Source organism: Delphinapterus leucas, chromosome 4 (genome assembly GCF_059928025.1).
Source record: "Delphinapterus leucas isolate spDelLeu-1000000601 "Yukka" chromosome 4, BTC_Dleu_Yukka2, whole genome shotgun sequence".
NCBI lineage: Eukaryota > Metazoa > Chordata > Mammalia > Artiodactyla > Monodontidae > Delphinapterus > Delphinapterus leucas.
This window is the reverse complement of record NC_143132.1, coordinates 125,866,834-125,883,278: the sequence shown is the minus strand read 5'-3', so window position 1 is coordinate 125,883,278 and position 16,445 is coordinate 125,866,834. Positions and strand designations below refer to the sequence as shown.

The 16,445-nt window shown below is 40.4% G+C and overlaps 1 long non-coding RNA gene across 1 annotated transcript in view; it reads right to left on the bottom strand.

Annotated features, from left to right (window-relative positions):
• Positions 1 to 1,245: 1,245 nt before the first annotated feature.
• LOC149749422 (uncharacterized) overlaps positions 1,246 to 16,445 on the bottom strand; it is an 89,562-nt gene continuing 74,362 nt past the window's right edge. Inside the window, exon 4 of the long non-coding RNA XR_016392922.1 lies at positions 1,246 to 5,769. This is a non-coding gene — a long non-coding RNA (uncharacterized LOC149749422). The remainder of the gene's footprint in view (positions 5,770 to 16,445) is intronic.

Sequence of the window (16,445 nt, the reverse complement as noted above, 5' to 3'; positions counted from 1 at the left end):
GGTCTCATTCCTATTCTTTTGTCTCTGTTTTTTCTTTTTTTTTTTTTTTGCCCTACCCAGGTATGTGAGGAGTTTCTTGCCTTTTGGGAAGTCTGAGGTCTTCTGCCAGCGTTCAGTAGGTGTTCTGTAGGAGTTGTTCACATGTAGATTTATTTTTAATGTATTTATGGGGAGGAAGATGATCTCCACATCTTATTCCTCTGCCATCTCGAAGGTGTCCCTCTTCTCAGTCTTTTTAAGGCTGCTTAGTATTCCAATGTAGGGATGTAGTATAATTTATCCAGCCCCTGATCTATTAATAAACATTTAAGATTGTTTCCAAAAAACTATTAAGAGCAACTCTACAATAGACTTCTACATCTGTCTAAACCATTAGCCAGATTTATCAAGAAAAAAAGGGAGAAGACTCAAATCAATAGATTTAGAAATGAAAAAGGAGGAGTAACAACTGACACTGCAGAAATACAAAGGATCATGAGAGATTACTACAAGCAACTCTATGCCAATAAAATGGACAACCTGGAAGAAATGGACAAATACTTAGAAATGCACAACCTTCTGAGACTGAACCAGGAAGAAATAGAAAATATGAACAGACCAATCACAAGCACTGAAATTGAAACTGTGATTAAAAGTCTTCCAACAAACAAAAGCCCAGGACCAGATGGCTTCACAGGCAAATTCTGTCAAACATTTAGAGAAGAGCTAACACCGATCCTTCTCAAATTCTTCCAAAATATAGCAGAGGGAGGAACATTCCCAAACTCATTCTACGAGGCCACCATCACTCTGATACCAAAACCAGACAAAGATGTCAGAAAAAAAGAAAACTACAGGCCAATATCACTGATGAACATAGATGCAAAAATCCTCAACAAAATACTAGGAAACAGAATCCAACAACACATCAAAACGATCATACACTATGATCAAGTGGGGTGTATCACAGGAATGCAAAGATTCTTCAATATATGCAAATCAATCAATGTGATACACCATATTAACAAATTGAAGGAGAAAAACCATATGATCATCTCAATAGATGCAGAGAAAGCTTTTGACAAAATTCAACACCCATTTATGATAAAAACCCTCCAGAAAGTAGGAATACAGGAAATTTTCCTCAACATAATAAAGGCCATATATGACAAACCCACAGCCAACATTGTCCTCAACGTTGAAAAACTGAAAACATTTCCACTAAGATCAGGAGCAAGACAAGGTTGCCCACTCTCACCACTCTTATTCAACATAGTTTTGGAAGTTTTAGCCACAGCAATCAGAGAAGAAAAGGAAATAAAAGGAATCCAAATCGGAAAAGAAGAAGTAAAGCTGTCACTGTTTGCAGATGACATGATACTATACATAGAGAATCCTAAAGATGCTACCAGAAAACTACTAGAGCCAATCAATGAATTTGGTAAAGTAGCAGGATACAAAATTAATGCACAGAAATCTGTTGCATTCCTATACACTAATGATGAAAAATCTGCAAGTTAAATTAAGAAAACACTCCCATTTACCACTGCAACAAAAAGAATAAAATATCTAGGGATAAACCTACCTAAGAAGACAGAAGAACTGTATGCAGAAAATTATAAGACATGGATGAAAGAAATTAAAGATGATAGAAATAGATGGAGAGATATACCATGTTCTTAGATTGGAAGAATCAACATTGTGAAAATGACTCTACTACCCAAAGCAATCTACAGATTCAATGCAATCCCTATCCAACTACCACTGGTATTTTTCACAGAACTAGAACAAAATATTTTACAAGTTGTATGGAAACACAAAAGACCCCGAATAGCCAAAGCAATCTTGAGAAAGAAAAACGGAGCTGGAGGAATCAGCATCCCTGATCTCAGACTATTTTATTCCCCCAAATACTGTCTAAATATACATGTCCTCAAGCAGTATATGAGAGTGCCCTTAACAACTAGCCAATGATGAATTGTATCCTTTCTTTAAAAAAAACTCTTCATAATTCATTGGTCTTTTTTCTTCTAGTCATCCATCCATTAATTCATTCATTCAAAAAAAATTTAGTGACGGTCCGCTCTGTGCTAAGCACTGTTCTGAGTGATAGCGATAAAGTTCCTGCTCTCACAGAGGGCTAGGGTGTGAATAAGGTCAGAAATGCATCCAGAACCAGATGGCATGAGGCTTTCTGCACCATGGCGTGTAAGGCCTTTGGATTTCATTTTTAAATGTAAGGAAAGCCATAAAGAAAATTCAGGTAGAGCAATGACATGATCTTGTTTACATTTTTAAAGGATCATTCTACTGCTGGTAGTGAATAGGCAGCAGCATAGGCAGACAAGAGAGGCGTCCATTAGCCTAAATTGCTATGCTTTTGGGCCCAGAAATTGGTAAGTGGTTTGTACAGGGGAGGTGGGGTACAGGAGGTGAGAGGTGGACTCTAGATTATTATTTGTAAAACTGTTTTTTTTTACATAATTATGTTTATTAGCTTCTTATTTGTTATTTTGTTGGAAATATATTCCTGGTTGTCATTTAACTTTTAAATTTGTATACAGTTTTTGATGTACAGATACTTAACAATTCCATGTATCAAATCAATTATTTTAATGCTTCATAATCCTCTCTTGCCCTGAAATTTTCTTTTTTTCTGGTTTATGAAACATGATATTAAAACTCTAATTCTTTTTATCACAGTTTTTTCTGAGGCCTAAAAAGCTCATGACAAAAGAAAGTGCATGGCAGGTGCTTCTACATTCCAAAGTGGGATGCCTAAACTTCAGTGACTCAGCAGCACTGCAAAGAAATGACAAACACCAGTGTGTGGCCCCTAGCCAACTGTAGAGAAAGGCCTACAAGGACAGATGACAAAAAAGCCAAGGGAGGGTAGCTTTCTTTAGAGAGAGTTGTCAGTGTGGGTCCCACACCTAGTCTGAAGGGAGAAACTGGGGACTCTTCCCTTTCACCACAATCCCAGCTGGGGGCTTCTAGGAGGCCACTGTGAGAGCCTGGTGCATAGTTCCCTGGTATTTGGGAACACAGTGGACCAGAGTAAGACTCAGGTCACTTACCAGTAGTGATCCATGGCCTCAGAAGGCTGTGTTTGGGATGTTATTACAAACAAAAGGGCTTATTTCTTAGGAGCCGATGCAGACAGGCACGGTCATACAGAGGTGTTTAAAAGGGACCTTTGACAGTGACCAATCGTCCTGATTTGTCCAGGCCTGTCAAAGTTTTAGTGCTGAAAGTCTCATATCCTGGGAAAGCGCTCAGTCCCAGGCAAACCAGGGTGGCTGGTCACCTTACACATTGCCCAAGAGTTATGAAAAAAGAGGCAAAACAGCCCTCAGGAGAGGCTAAGGTGGGAGGCAAGAACCAGGCCAGGAGGACCTCTGCCCCTCAGGGGATCTGCAGTGGAATGGATCCAGCAGGGGCCTTTTAGGGTAACCACCCCCCACCCCGAAAACTTTTGCATAATAAGAATCCAGCTGTAAACATCTGTGACAGCCAGGGGGAGTGAATATCAGAGGACCTCTGCCTGTCAGTTAGAACTTTCTGCCTCTTACCACTCCTGCTTCTATGACTGAATGTGACTAGAGTGACTTAGTACCTAAAAATGGTTGAATAAATGATGGGACCTATCTGCCCAGGGCAGCTCTCAAGTACACAGGAGAAAAAGGGGCTGAGGTGGCAGGTTTGCCAGGATGGCAGTGAGAAAGTATGCAAGTGATGTCGCCTCCCCTCTTCCAACGTCACAGTCACAGTGAGTCACAGGGAGATGGGGGTCTCACTGGATTCTTCCCCACCCAGAAGCCAGTTTTGCAAGGGTGCATTTGTCAAGTTCTAGATCTTCTTTTCTACGTTTGTATATTAAGCTCTGTTTAGAGCTATATTTGATTCCTTGTTGATTCTTATGGAAATGTGCTATTTCAATTATTGGAATTTTATTGTATGTAGTCGCATGTTTAGGCTTCAAGAAAAGCTTTGGAAAAATCTTACAAATTCTCAATACTCAGCCCATTGGGATTTTACCTGAGATTGTATTAAAATACATTAATCTTATGAGAACTGACATTTTATTTATTTTTAAAAAAATATTTATTTATTTATTTGGCTGTACTGGGTCTTAGTTGCAGCACGCGGGATCTTCGTTGTGGCATGTGGGATCCAGTTCCCTCACTGGGGATTGAACCCTGGTCCCCTGCATTGGGAGAGTGGCATCTTAACCACTGGACCACCAGGGAAGTCCCTGACGAGACCCGACATTTTAAAAAGCACGGTCTTTCCAAACTGTCCAGATTTAAATGATGGCTTTACCACTCGCAAGTTATGTGGCCACCGGCAAGCTAGTCTCAAGGCTCAGTTTCCTCATTTATAAAATAAGGCTAATAATCATACCTACTTCAGAGAGTTGTGGTGAGAGTTAAAGTGAGTTAATAAATGTAAAATGCTTAGAAAAGTGTCTAACATGTAGTTAATGGTATATATTTGCTATATTATTGTTGTTGTTATCATTGTTACCATCATCACCAATATCATCATCATCCAGAGACAAAGTATGTATGGTTGCTTTATACAGGGTCAACTTAGCTAAGCTGGAACTATGCTTCACTTTCCTCTCCTGTATGGTTCTGTTAGCGTTGGCCAAGAGAAATGTGCACAAGATTTGAAGAGAAGAAATGAAGCAGCATCTGGACCTATGGCTCTACCAGTTAATGCCGGACCTCCTCCTCCAGCTCTCAGAATCAGCTTCATGTGCCAGGTTCACATTGAGGTTGGAGGTGATAAGAAGAAGAAATGCAATTTCCAGTCTTTCCCTGCTCTCCCCCACTTAAGGCCATCTTTCTTTCCCATTTGCCAGCTCTGCTGACATGAGGCCAGCACCAGATGCAGAAACAACTGCTGTACATTGATTTCTCAACTAGTTCCCACAGTTGTGTAAGGTCCACTCCTTGAATAAATCCCTGACTCTCATCACTCATAATGGTTCTGCTTCATTGACAGAACCCGGACTGGTAAAATGTCTCTCCATTTATTCAATTTTTTTCTTTATACCTCTCAGTAAAATATTGTAGTTTTCATCATGTATGCTTTACACATTTCTTGATAGGCTTATTCTTAGCTATTTTATGTCTTTTGTTGACATTGAGAATGGGATCCTTTGTTTCCATATCGTGTCTTCTAATAGGTAAACTTAGAGAAATTAATGTTTCGTATATTTTATATGATATCTGGGCACTGTAGCAAACTCTTATCAGTTCTAGAAGTTTTTTCAGGTACTCTTTACACCACTTAGGAAAGGAGAAAGTACTGGAAGTACTATAACTATGCCCTTCACCCTTAGGCATATTTCAGCCTGTTCCACGATAACTCCTTTATGTTCCTTTTCCATTCTTCCTTCTTTTTCACCCTGGCAGGAAGTGTTTCTCCCTCCTCCGTTCTTCAGCAAGAATCTCAAGCTTTTTTCAGTTGTTCTTTGGAAAATGGTGTTTATAAAACTCTCTCATGATATTCCCCTGCTGAGAAATAAAAAGCAACTACCCTCCAGACTCCCAATTTCTCCCAGTTTTACCCAGCCCTTGGAATGGATTATCCAGTTCAGCCCACATTAAAAAGCCCTTAGTGTTTCTTTTCAGCCAGTGATAATCAGATCAAATTGCAGACTTGAAATGTAAATGACCCTGAATCTGAATGAACTCACCCCTGGTGAAATTTCAGCCCCACAGAAAATTGGGTCTGCTTCAGTCGGAAGATCCAGTACTGAGCCGAAAGAAGACAAGAAGGCTAAAAAAGGGGACAAAGATTAAATAAGCAAATCATAAACACTTAAGAAAAAGAATAATTTTCCTCAGTCCATGAGCCTATTAAAAATTCAGTTCTTAATGACTGGAACACAACAGCACTGCTTACATAAAAAGGGCTATTCTTCATACACAGCTCCTCTTAGCTGAATCACTGAATCACACAACACAAATCATACTTTAAAATGTTGTAAGTTAAAAAAAAGAATAAATGGTTTTGCTGAATGAAAGTACTGTGCTTCCTTTAAAAGAGATGGAAGCAAAAACCTTTCTATTCACTGGGACCATGGGCCAAATCAGGCCCAATACTTTTTATTGCATGGGTTGCAGGCTAGAAATGGTTTTTCTTTTATATTTTTAAATTGTTGAAAAAGAAAAAAATCAAATGAAGAATAATATTTTATGACATATGAAAATTATATGAAATTCAAATTTCAATGTTATTAAAAGATAAACTGATTCATATTAAAAATTTTAAGAGTTTATTCGAACAAAAATTGATTCAAATGGGGCACTGCCAAACCAGAAGTGGTAAGGACAGCTCTGCTGACAGGAGCTCAGGAAAGACTTTTATAGAAAAGAACGTGGAAGCAAAGAAAGGAAATTATTGATGGGTACAGCTTAAAGCCTAGTTGGCTGTTTGCGACTGGTTGGCCTTAGGTTTCAATTTCGTACATTTGTGGTATTTATAGGCTTAGATTTGGGTTTGCTTGTGTAGGCAGTCACAGCATTAGGGCTACCTCAGCCTAATGGCTTCCTTGCTTAATTAATTTAACAGTCTTCATAATACAATTTCATTCAACACAGCCACACTCATTTACTTACATGTTGTCTACGGCTAGTTTCACGTTACAACCGGAGCTGAGTTGTTGCAACAGAGTATGGCCTAAAATGCTTGCTATCTGGTCCTTTACAGACAAAGTTTGCTGACCCCTGGGTAGACTAGTTTCAAAACCTTGGCACTATTGATATTTTGGACCACTCCCTAACCACCCTTCCATCCCTTATGAAAGAACATCTCCGGACATTGCCAAATGTCCCCTGCAGGGCAAAAATCCCTCCTGGTTGAGAACTGTCACAGACCAAGCCCACTGGGGACTGAGGTGGGGGGAATAAGATGGAATCTAGGTGATAAAATCTTACACCTAAGTTATGGATTAGCATCCCCAGCACAGAACCACTGCGCCCCATACCCCAACTTGGCAGACCATGTGCAGAAACACTGCCCACAACACTGCAGTTCAAGGTGGCAACTGCATGCTGTGTGCAGAGATGCTGTGCCCAATACTTCAGTCTGGAGCACTGTGAGCAACATGACTGCAAGGACCCATAGGAACTCCATCCATCCCTCCCTCCGTAGCAGAGAACCCTATAAAGAAGCCCTGCCAACATGTGCTCTAGAGAACACGTACTCTAGAGTCAAGCTCGCACCTCTCCATTCTTTGATCAAAGGATAAAGCTTTCCTTTGCTTCTGAATGGAGCTTGATCTCATTCTATTTACTTGATTGACACTGGGCAGAAGAATGCTTCTTGGGGGCCGACTCAGACTCAGACAGGTCGGTAACAGAACGACTGCTGTAAATGATGAAAACACCCCCCCATCCCAGTAATTTTCACAAGGCTATTAGGATGATTCAGGTTGCTAAAGACAAAAAGGAGGAAGGGAAGGGAAGGGAAAGAAAAAGGAAAATGTTACTTTATCCCTTGCTGAGTTTTTTAAATACTATTTTTAACTTTAAAACTCCCCAAGCAAAAAATGTATAATAGTGTTTAAAAATACAACTCACGTGGACTCTAGGTATGCAGAGATTGTAAAGTTACTTTTGGTTCTCAAGACATCAGCCTTCCTCTTAGCAGCCCCATTAATATAATGTAGCACCTCCTACTTGCAAAGACTTCTTACATGTTAATTTTCTGAAAAACTTTCAGTTGTATGTGGAAGTTGCTACACATTTATTTTGCTACAGGCCCTGGGCCTTATTTCTTTAGGTTCCAGAAAGTTCTGTTATGAAAGAGAATTTCCCCAGTCCCTTCAGTGAGAATTCACGCTGTGGAGAGTCTTTTCCCTCAGATTCTTTTTGGTTTAACTTTGTTGAAACTTTCCTGACTTCAGCTAACCCTTGCTGTGACCTCAAAGACCAGCTTCCCACCTGTCTCTTGGGGTCCCAGATTGAGTTTAGCCTGGCATTTCTGGAAACTGTGCAGTGGGCTCAGTAGCAGCCTGTTTCCCTGAGGACTAAGAGCCTCCTGAGGGAGAACTCATGCTGAGGGAAGTAGATGCCAGACACAGGGGGCTTAGCCAGGAACACCTGAAGGGAGAGAACACTGTGAACACAGTGAGTCGTCTGCCATGCACATTTGTCTCTGGGTCCAGTCCCCACTTGACTGGGAGGGGCTCATGTCCCTAAAATAAACCCAGAAGAGCTACCACCCTAAACCATCATAAGACACTGGGCACTTGTCTGTCTAAATAACAAATTTTGACACCTAAAAAGGGTTAAATTTTCTATTTTAATTTTCAAAAAGCTAAAAACATAATTCTTATACCAATATAGTGAGCATGTGTCAAATAATTTTTTAATTCCATAATGAAGGAACTAACATCTGTTTTGAAAAGCTGGTTCAAAATAGAACATGAGAAGCTAATACAATAGATCCTCACTACTCACAGATTCCATATTTGCAAATTTGTCTACTCACTAAAATTTATTTGTAATCCCAAAATCAAGCCTTGCAGCACTTCCGTGGTCATTTGTGGAGTGTTCCAGGCCACACAGAGGTCATGTGCAGAGAGGCAAAAAATTTGAGTCTCCCAACATATAAGCTCCCAGCCAAGGTCAAATAACTGCATGCTCTGCCTTCTTGTTTCAGCTCTCATATTGTAAATAAGTGTCCTTTTTGAGGTCTATTTATTGCCACTTTTTTTGCATTTTTCTTGGTGATTTTACTGTTCAAAATAAGTCCTACATGCAGTGTTGGGATTCTATCTATTGCTTCTAAGCTCAATAAAGCTGTGATATGCCTCACAGAGAAACTCTGTGTGTTACATAAGCTTCGTTCAAGCACGAATTATGGTGCTGCTGGCTGTGAGCTCAATGTTAATGAATCAACGGCATATACCAAATAAGTTGCCCTTTAAGCAGAAACACATATAAATCAAGGTTAAATACTGATTAAAATGTGACCAGAAGCTTGAAGGAACCTAACCCTGTACTCCCTCTAGGAGCAATGGTTCAGTATTCACTAATTCAGAGTTCAGAGTGACCTTATAGAACATAACTACAACAAACAATGAACATCAATTGTATATATATTCAGAGGAAAAAAAAGAATGCTGGAATAAATTTCAAAGTTAGATTTTAAAAAATGGTCAGTGACTACTAGGACAATAAAGCTTTTGTACTAGACAGAAATCATTGGCAGTTTATCAATCTTCTGTAAGTTAACATCCAACTTTACATAGTCTAAGAATATCAATAGTAAATAGAAAGTCGAACAAAGTTATAGTCCCCTGGAGCACCAGCTGGCCCTTAATCAGGCTTGGTAGGCAATGCTCTAGAGTACAGGGTTCCTCAGCCTTGGCACTACTGGCACTTTGGGCTGCATAATTTGGATAACTGTCATGGGGGGGGGTTATTCCGTGGTCTGCATAATGTTCTGCAGAATCTCTGCCTCTTCCTACTGGACACCAGTAGCACCTTCCCTCCCAGTCATAACAATTAAAAGTGTTTCCAGATATTGCCAAATGACCCTGGGGGACAAAATTGCCCATGGTTGAGAATCACGTGTCTAGTAAGATTTTGAAAAAAGCACACAGTTACCTGTTGCCTTTTCTTCTGTTTTAGATTTTTTTCTTAATATATTCATAAAAAGAGGGAGAAAGATATACTTTTACCCCTGCAACACACGGGTTTGAAACTTTAAAACATGTACCATAATTTGTAGTTATGTATATAATACTTCACTAGTTATATTCTGTCTCACCCATGGTGGTAAATGAAGCACAGTGCCAGGAACACAGAAGACATTCAATAAACATTTCCAGTAGGAAGTCATGAAGTTTGAAGGTTTCAGGATCTAAGCTTGGTGTGAAGTATGGTATTTGGGGATGGAGAGGACAGGTACCTTAGGAGAGACAGTCTTACTGAAGCTGAATTATAGTTGCCCACAGGAGGTATCTGCCTGCCATCTCCCAGAAGCACTGGAGGGCTGCAATCTGAAAGGGATGAGACCCTGAATGAGCAGGAAAGGAGAGATCTAGTGGAAATTTAACTTCATTTATAGAACAAGCTGCTAAGGCCTGGGGGATTAGGTGATACTGACATCAGCCAGTGATACTGTCCCAAGGATGGCTCTATGAAAGTCATATGGTCTTCCAGAGATCAGAATTTGGAGATGGAATGGGTACAATTCCTGGCTCCTCCACTGATTAACTGAACCTCTCAGAGCTTGATTTCTCCATCTATAAAATGGAAATAATAATAGTGCTGCTATGAACTGAAATGTTGTCTTTCAAAATTCATATATTGAAACCCTAATGCCCAGTGTGATTGTATTAGAAGATGGGGCCTTTGGGAGATAATTAGGTTAGATGAGGTCATAAGGGTGGGGCCCTCATAATGGGATTAGTGCCCTTATAAGAAGAGATACCAGAGAACTTGCTCATTCTCCCTATCCAAATGCACCAAAGAAAGGCCATGTGAGGACACAGGGAGAAGGTGGCTGTCTGCAACCCAAAGAGAGAGCTCTCATCAAACATCAACCCTGATGGCACCTTGATTTTGTACTTACAGCCTCCAGAACTGTGAGAAATAAATTCTTGTTTAAGCCACCCAGTTTATTGTATTTTGTTATGCCAGTCTGAGTTAAAACAAGTATCGACCTCATGGCATTACTGTAGGAATTAAATGAGAAATATATGCACATTTCCTAGCACAGTGTCTAAGAATTCTCTACATCTTAGCAAATGGCAAATATAAGAACTCTCTACAGTTTAACCAAAAAAGACAGAACCTGAAATGACAGTGGATAGAGGCTGACTTGGAATTGCCCCCTATACACAGTATCCCTTTCCTGTTTTGGATCCCATGGTGCATTTACAGCAGCAAAAGCTGATATTTTTACTAATTTATTTTGAAATTAGAACTGTGAAGCAATACCAGTCCCCCGTATGCAGTTTGGTTATTTTTATAGCTATCAATTTCTATAACTACCAAAAATGTATCAGGCCCAATCTATAATAATAGATAAATAATAATCTAGTGTTGCATTTTTGAAGGGGTGCTGCATGTTGTATTCCATTTATGCCACACCTAATAGAACACCCAATAGAGCCATATATTATGTGACTTGACAGTTCATCTATGTGCAGAAAGTGAGGAGCTGGGGCCACTGCACAAATAATGTAAAGCTTAGTCTGAGACTAAACTTGGCAAGCTCTGTGTCAAATAGTTGTGTGGTCTGGACACAGCAGGATATGAATTAATGATCCAGTGTGAACACTACACTTTAATAATAGGGACGTTTTCCACTTTCTTTCACAGTGGTTTATCTCACTGTCAATACCTGATAAGTATTTATAAACCTTATTTATGTCACCTTCTCTTTCTACTCTCAGGTCCTTTAAGTATAATGACCAACTCCCTTCATGTTTCTGTGAAAATGGCCAGAAAATAATTCAGAAAACAAACATTATTCTTGGCTATGCTTAGAACTTCAGTCAATAAAGAACAGGCCAAAGCCAAAATGAAGTGTAATTTTGAATGGACAAAGTAGAGCATTATATGAAATATTCCAGATACTCTGGAGATTTCCCTGACAAGTTTCTCAGAAGACACTTTGTCCCAATAAACACGTTATTTGGGTAAGTGTGTGGAAAAAAAGTTTGTTTATAACATTTGGAGAGTAAACATTTCTGATTGAGAACTTTTGTTTTAAACATCTTGGCCATTTATACAAAATGGCCTTTTGTTTGGGAGAATTGAGGAACAATAGTAATTTTTGCAAAAGTTTTCCTCTGTTGCTTAAATGAAAACGTGTTTATAGAAGTGCAGCAGCTCAGTGTAGCCCTAAGGTCTAGATAAAATGGAGGTCAGCTGAACTGGGGTACCAGGTCCCCTCGCTCATAACCTCAAAACAGCTGTGCTGGCAGTGCTGGATGGGCAGAGTCATGGGCATGATCTTGGCCTCCTACCCCAGTCCTCTTCCAGAGCTAAATCACAGGGCTTATAAGTGACCTTTTGAAGTACTCTCCCTGTGGCCTTGGAAAGATGTACAGGTATAAAGAGAAGGGTTAGTGCCCTAAGCCAATCCCTGAAAGCAACTTAGTCAATGAAGCATGTTGGAATTTTACCCTGTAGCCCCAGATGTGCAAGAATGTCATTTTCTTTATTCAAATCATAATTCAATCTCCGTCTTGATTGGTCAGAGCTGTTGGAAAATTCAATCTCAGGATTATTAGGTCCACTCACCAGGGTCATGGGAAAGTCCTGGGGATCTTACACAGAGAGGAACATTTCAAAGGGTGAGAAGCAGCCAGGAGTTCAGTCCCTCTTTGTTATGTGCGTTAGCAAAGCCCACGTGTCCTTTGAGGGCAGGGGCACTGCTCCTCTTTGGGAGAAGGCAGGAGACTCTGATGCAAGCCATTGTCTGACATCTAGTAGGTCTCAGGTCCCTGGGGCCTCTGACGCCTTCTCAGCCTGAGGAAATTGTTTTCCTTTCTTATGCTGCTTCTGAAGTATTCTTAGGACACTCTCCTTCCTACCTTACCTCTCTCACGGGGGTTCTCTAAGTGTGATTTTGAGAGCAGCAGCAGCAGTACTGGGGGAGCTTGTTAGAAATGGAAATTATCAGAATCTCGATGTAGACGACCAGAAGGAAGTGTTTTAACAAATCCTCCACGTGACTCTGATTTGAGGCTACATTTTGAGAAAGACTGACCTAGTACAATGCATTCAATTAACTCAAAGTTCTGAAAGCAAGAACTTAGGTAATTTCTGGTTTTAGCCTTCAATATAGCACCCCACTCCAACTCAAGGCCACGGAAGGAATAGGCCTGGCTATAATCAAAAAATAAACACTCAGCATAACACATAAGTGTCTTGCACAGCAAAGGATCTGAATAGACATTTTTCCAAAGAAGACATACGGATGGCCAACAGCCATATGAAAAGACATTCATCATCACTAATCATCAGGGAAATACTAATCAAAGCCCCAGTAAGACATCACCTCACACCTATTAGAATGGCTATTATTAAAAAGACAAAAGGTAACAAGTGTTGGCAAGGAGGTGGAGAAAAGGGAACACTTGTGCACTGTTGGTGGGAATGTAAATTGGTGCAGCCACTATGGAAAACAGTATGGAGATCCCTCAAAAAATTAGAAATAGAACTACCATATGATCCAGCAATTCCACTTCTGGGTATTTATCCAAAGAAAATTGAAAACACTAACTCAAAGAAATATATGGGGCTTTCCTGGTGGCGCAGTGGTTGAGAGTCCGCCTGACGATGCAGGGGACACGGGTTCGTGCCCCTGTCCGGGAGGATCCCAGATGCCGCGGAGCGGCTGGCCCGTGAGCCATGGCCGCTGAGCCTGCGCGTCCAGAGTCTGTGCTCCACAACGGGAGAGGCCATGACAGTGAGAGGCCCGCGTACCACAAAAAAAAAAAAAAAAAAGAAATATATGCATCCCCATATTCACTGCAGCATTACTTACAATAGCCAAGATGTGGAAACAAACTAACTGTTCATCTGTCGATGGATGAATGGATAAAGAAAATGTGGTATATATAAAAGAGACAGTATTCAAGCATAAAAAAGAATAACATCTTATCCTGAAGGCATTATACTAAGTGAAATAAGTCAGACAGAGAAAGACAAATCCTGTGTGATCTCAATTATATGTGGAATCTAAAAACAAGTGAGCTCATAGATATAGATTTCAGATTGGTGATTACCAGAGGTGGGGCATGGGAGGTGGGCAAAATTGGTGAAGGTTGTTAAAAGGTACAAACTTCTAGTTATAAAGTAAAAAACTCATGGGTATGTAACACAAAATATGGTGACCATAGTTTGATATACCATATTACACATTTGAAAGTTGCTAAGAGAGTAGATCTTAAAAGTTCTCATCACAGGGAAAAAAACCCTCTGTAACAATGTATGGTAAAGGATGGTAACTAAGCTTAATGTGGTGATCATTTCCCAATACATACAGACATTGAATCATACTGTACATCTGAAACTAATAAAATATTATATTTCAATTATATCTCAATTAAATAAATAGATGCTCAAAAACTTTTAGAGAATAAAAAACAAAAACATAAGCACCTCTCTGATTTTTCTGAAATTGGAAAACAAAAACACAAATGAATATCTCAGTAAATATTTTAAATAAATTATCTGGCCACAAGGATTAACTTTAACGATAATAGATTTCTGAGCAAGCAAGTTCCAGGAACAATGAGATGTGGTAGAGTTGGGGTGATCTGGGGTCAGGAAGAGTCTAGGAAAGTGAGATAATAGATGAAGGAAAGGTGCTACATCAACTATGGGGAAGAAAAATGTCATTTTCCTGGACCAGCATGAAATTCTAGAGAAGCTGGTCATCAAAACCTTTATTTCCGGGCTTCCCTGGTGGCGCAGTGGTTGAGAGTCCGCCTGCCGATGCAGGGAACACGGGTTCGTGCCCCGGTCCGGGAAGATCCCACATGCCGCGGAGCGGCTGGGCCCGTGAGCCACGGCCGCTGAGCCTGCGTGTCCGGAGCCTGTGTTCCGCAGCAGGAGAGGCCACAACAGTGAGAGGCCCGCGTACGGCAAAAAAAAACAGAAAAAAAAAACCCAAAAAACCTTTATTTCCAAAAGTGAGGCCTCAGGATAGCTCTGCAGTGGTGATCATAAAAAGGCAGTGACTTACACTGCTCAAAAACAAAGTGCAAAACATAAGAAGCCCTGACTGTCCTGAGGCTGTAACAGACAAATTTCCACTCTTCCCTTTCTGCATGTGAATGCAGTTGTACCTGCATATGTGGCCACTTAGCTATGGGCTACTGAGTCCCAGGCCTCTTTGCATCCAGGTGTGACAATGGAGTGTGAACAGAAATGATGTCACTCCAGACCTGGGCCTTATAAATAGCCTCCTTCCCACTTTTCCTTTCTGTGAACTGGAACAGGTTGGTGCTTGTGATCCACCTTTGACCATACAAATGAGGGTGACAACCTACAGTGGAAGCCAGAGGGAAGGAAGCTGGGTCCCTGAATAGCCATATGGTGCATAGCAGCTCAGCAACACACCCTCGGCCACAAGATAAGAGAAATAATTTTCTTTAATCCCCTAGTTTATTGGTTTCTTTGTTATAGCAACTTAGATTTTCATGTAACTAATAGAAAAATCAAGGTCCCATGTGAAAAATCAAGGCAATGGTTAGAATTCATTGAAGCCCAATAACACCAAAGCCCACACAGCAGGTGCTTCATAAATAGTTACTAAATGAACAAGTGTGGCACCATGAGGAGCTGTTGGGGCAAGAGATGCCAACCGTCTCATAAAATAATCTGCCTGAAAGTAAATCTAAGTGGTGGGTTGCCATCTACAGTGAGAAGAACAAACAGCACACAAACAGCAGCAGTGGGTTAAAATCAAGTGGGCATCTTTGTGTGTACAATGTAGAAATGACTGCTAATTATACAGCAGTCACTTAAGTGATTTGCAGAGAGTAATCACAGTCACTGTCATTTTCCAAAACAAAAGAGTTATACACGCACAGACATATACAGACAGGTAAATTCTCCTTTTAACAAGTTTGATGAGACATCGAGATTGCTATTCTGTTCATGGTCCATAAAAAAATGAAAAGCCACTGCTACAATATGCAGATTGAATACAAAGTAGCTTTTTACGTACTCTGTAAAGGCAGTTTTTGGTAGTAAATGGCATATAACTCCAACTCCATTTGCTGAACCTTTGGAGGGCCTACTATGTTAGAAGTATTGCAAAGAAAAATTCAAAGATACCAACAAAAACATTAATAAAGATATCAGAGGGAGAGAATGTTATATAAAACAGAGGTTTACATTTCTAAGAAATGGCAATTAAGGAGTGCCTGAACCACTCTGGCTATGTCGAAACTTTCTGTGGTGTCTGTGATTAATGCCTATCATAGAAGTTGTTCCGACACTTAAATAACATACCTAAGGTACACGGTGAATTAAATGAGCTCCAGAAAATGCTAGTTCCTTTCTTCATACCCTGTAATATAGTTTTTTTAAAAAAAAATAAATTTATTTATTTATTTTTGGCTGCGTTGGGTCTTCGTTGCTGTGCGCGGGCTTTCTCTAGTTCCGGTGAGCGGGGGCTACTCTGTTGCGGTGCGCAGACTTCTCATTGCGGTGGCTTCTCGAGCACGTGCTCTAGGCATGTGGGCTTCAGTAGTTGTGGCACAAGGGCTCAGTTGTTGTGGCTCGCAGGGTCTAGAACACAGGCTCAGTAGCTGTGCTGCACGGGCTTAAATGCTCCACGGCATGTGGGATCTTCCCGGACCAGGGCTGGAACCCGTGTCCCCTGCATTGGCAGGCGGATTCTTAACCACTGCGCCACCAGTGAAGTCCCATACCCTATAATATAGTATCTTAAAAACTTGAAATAATTTTCAA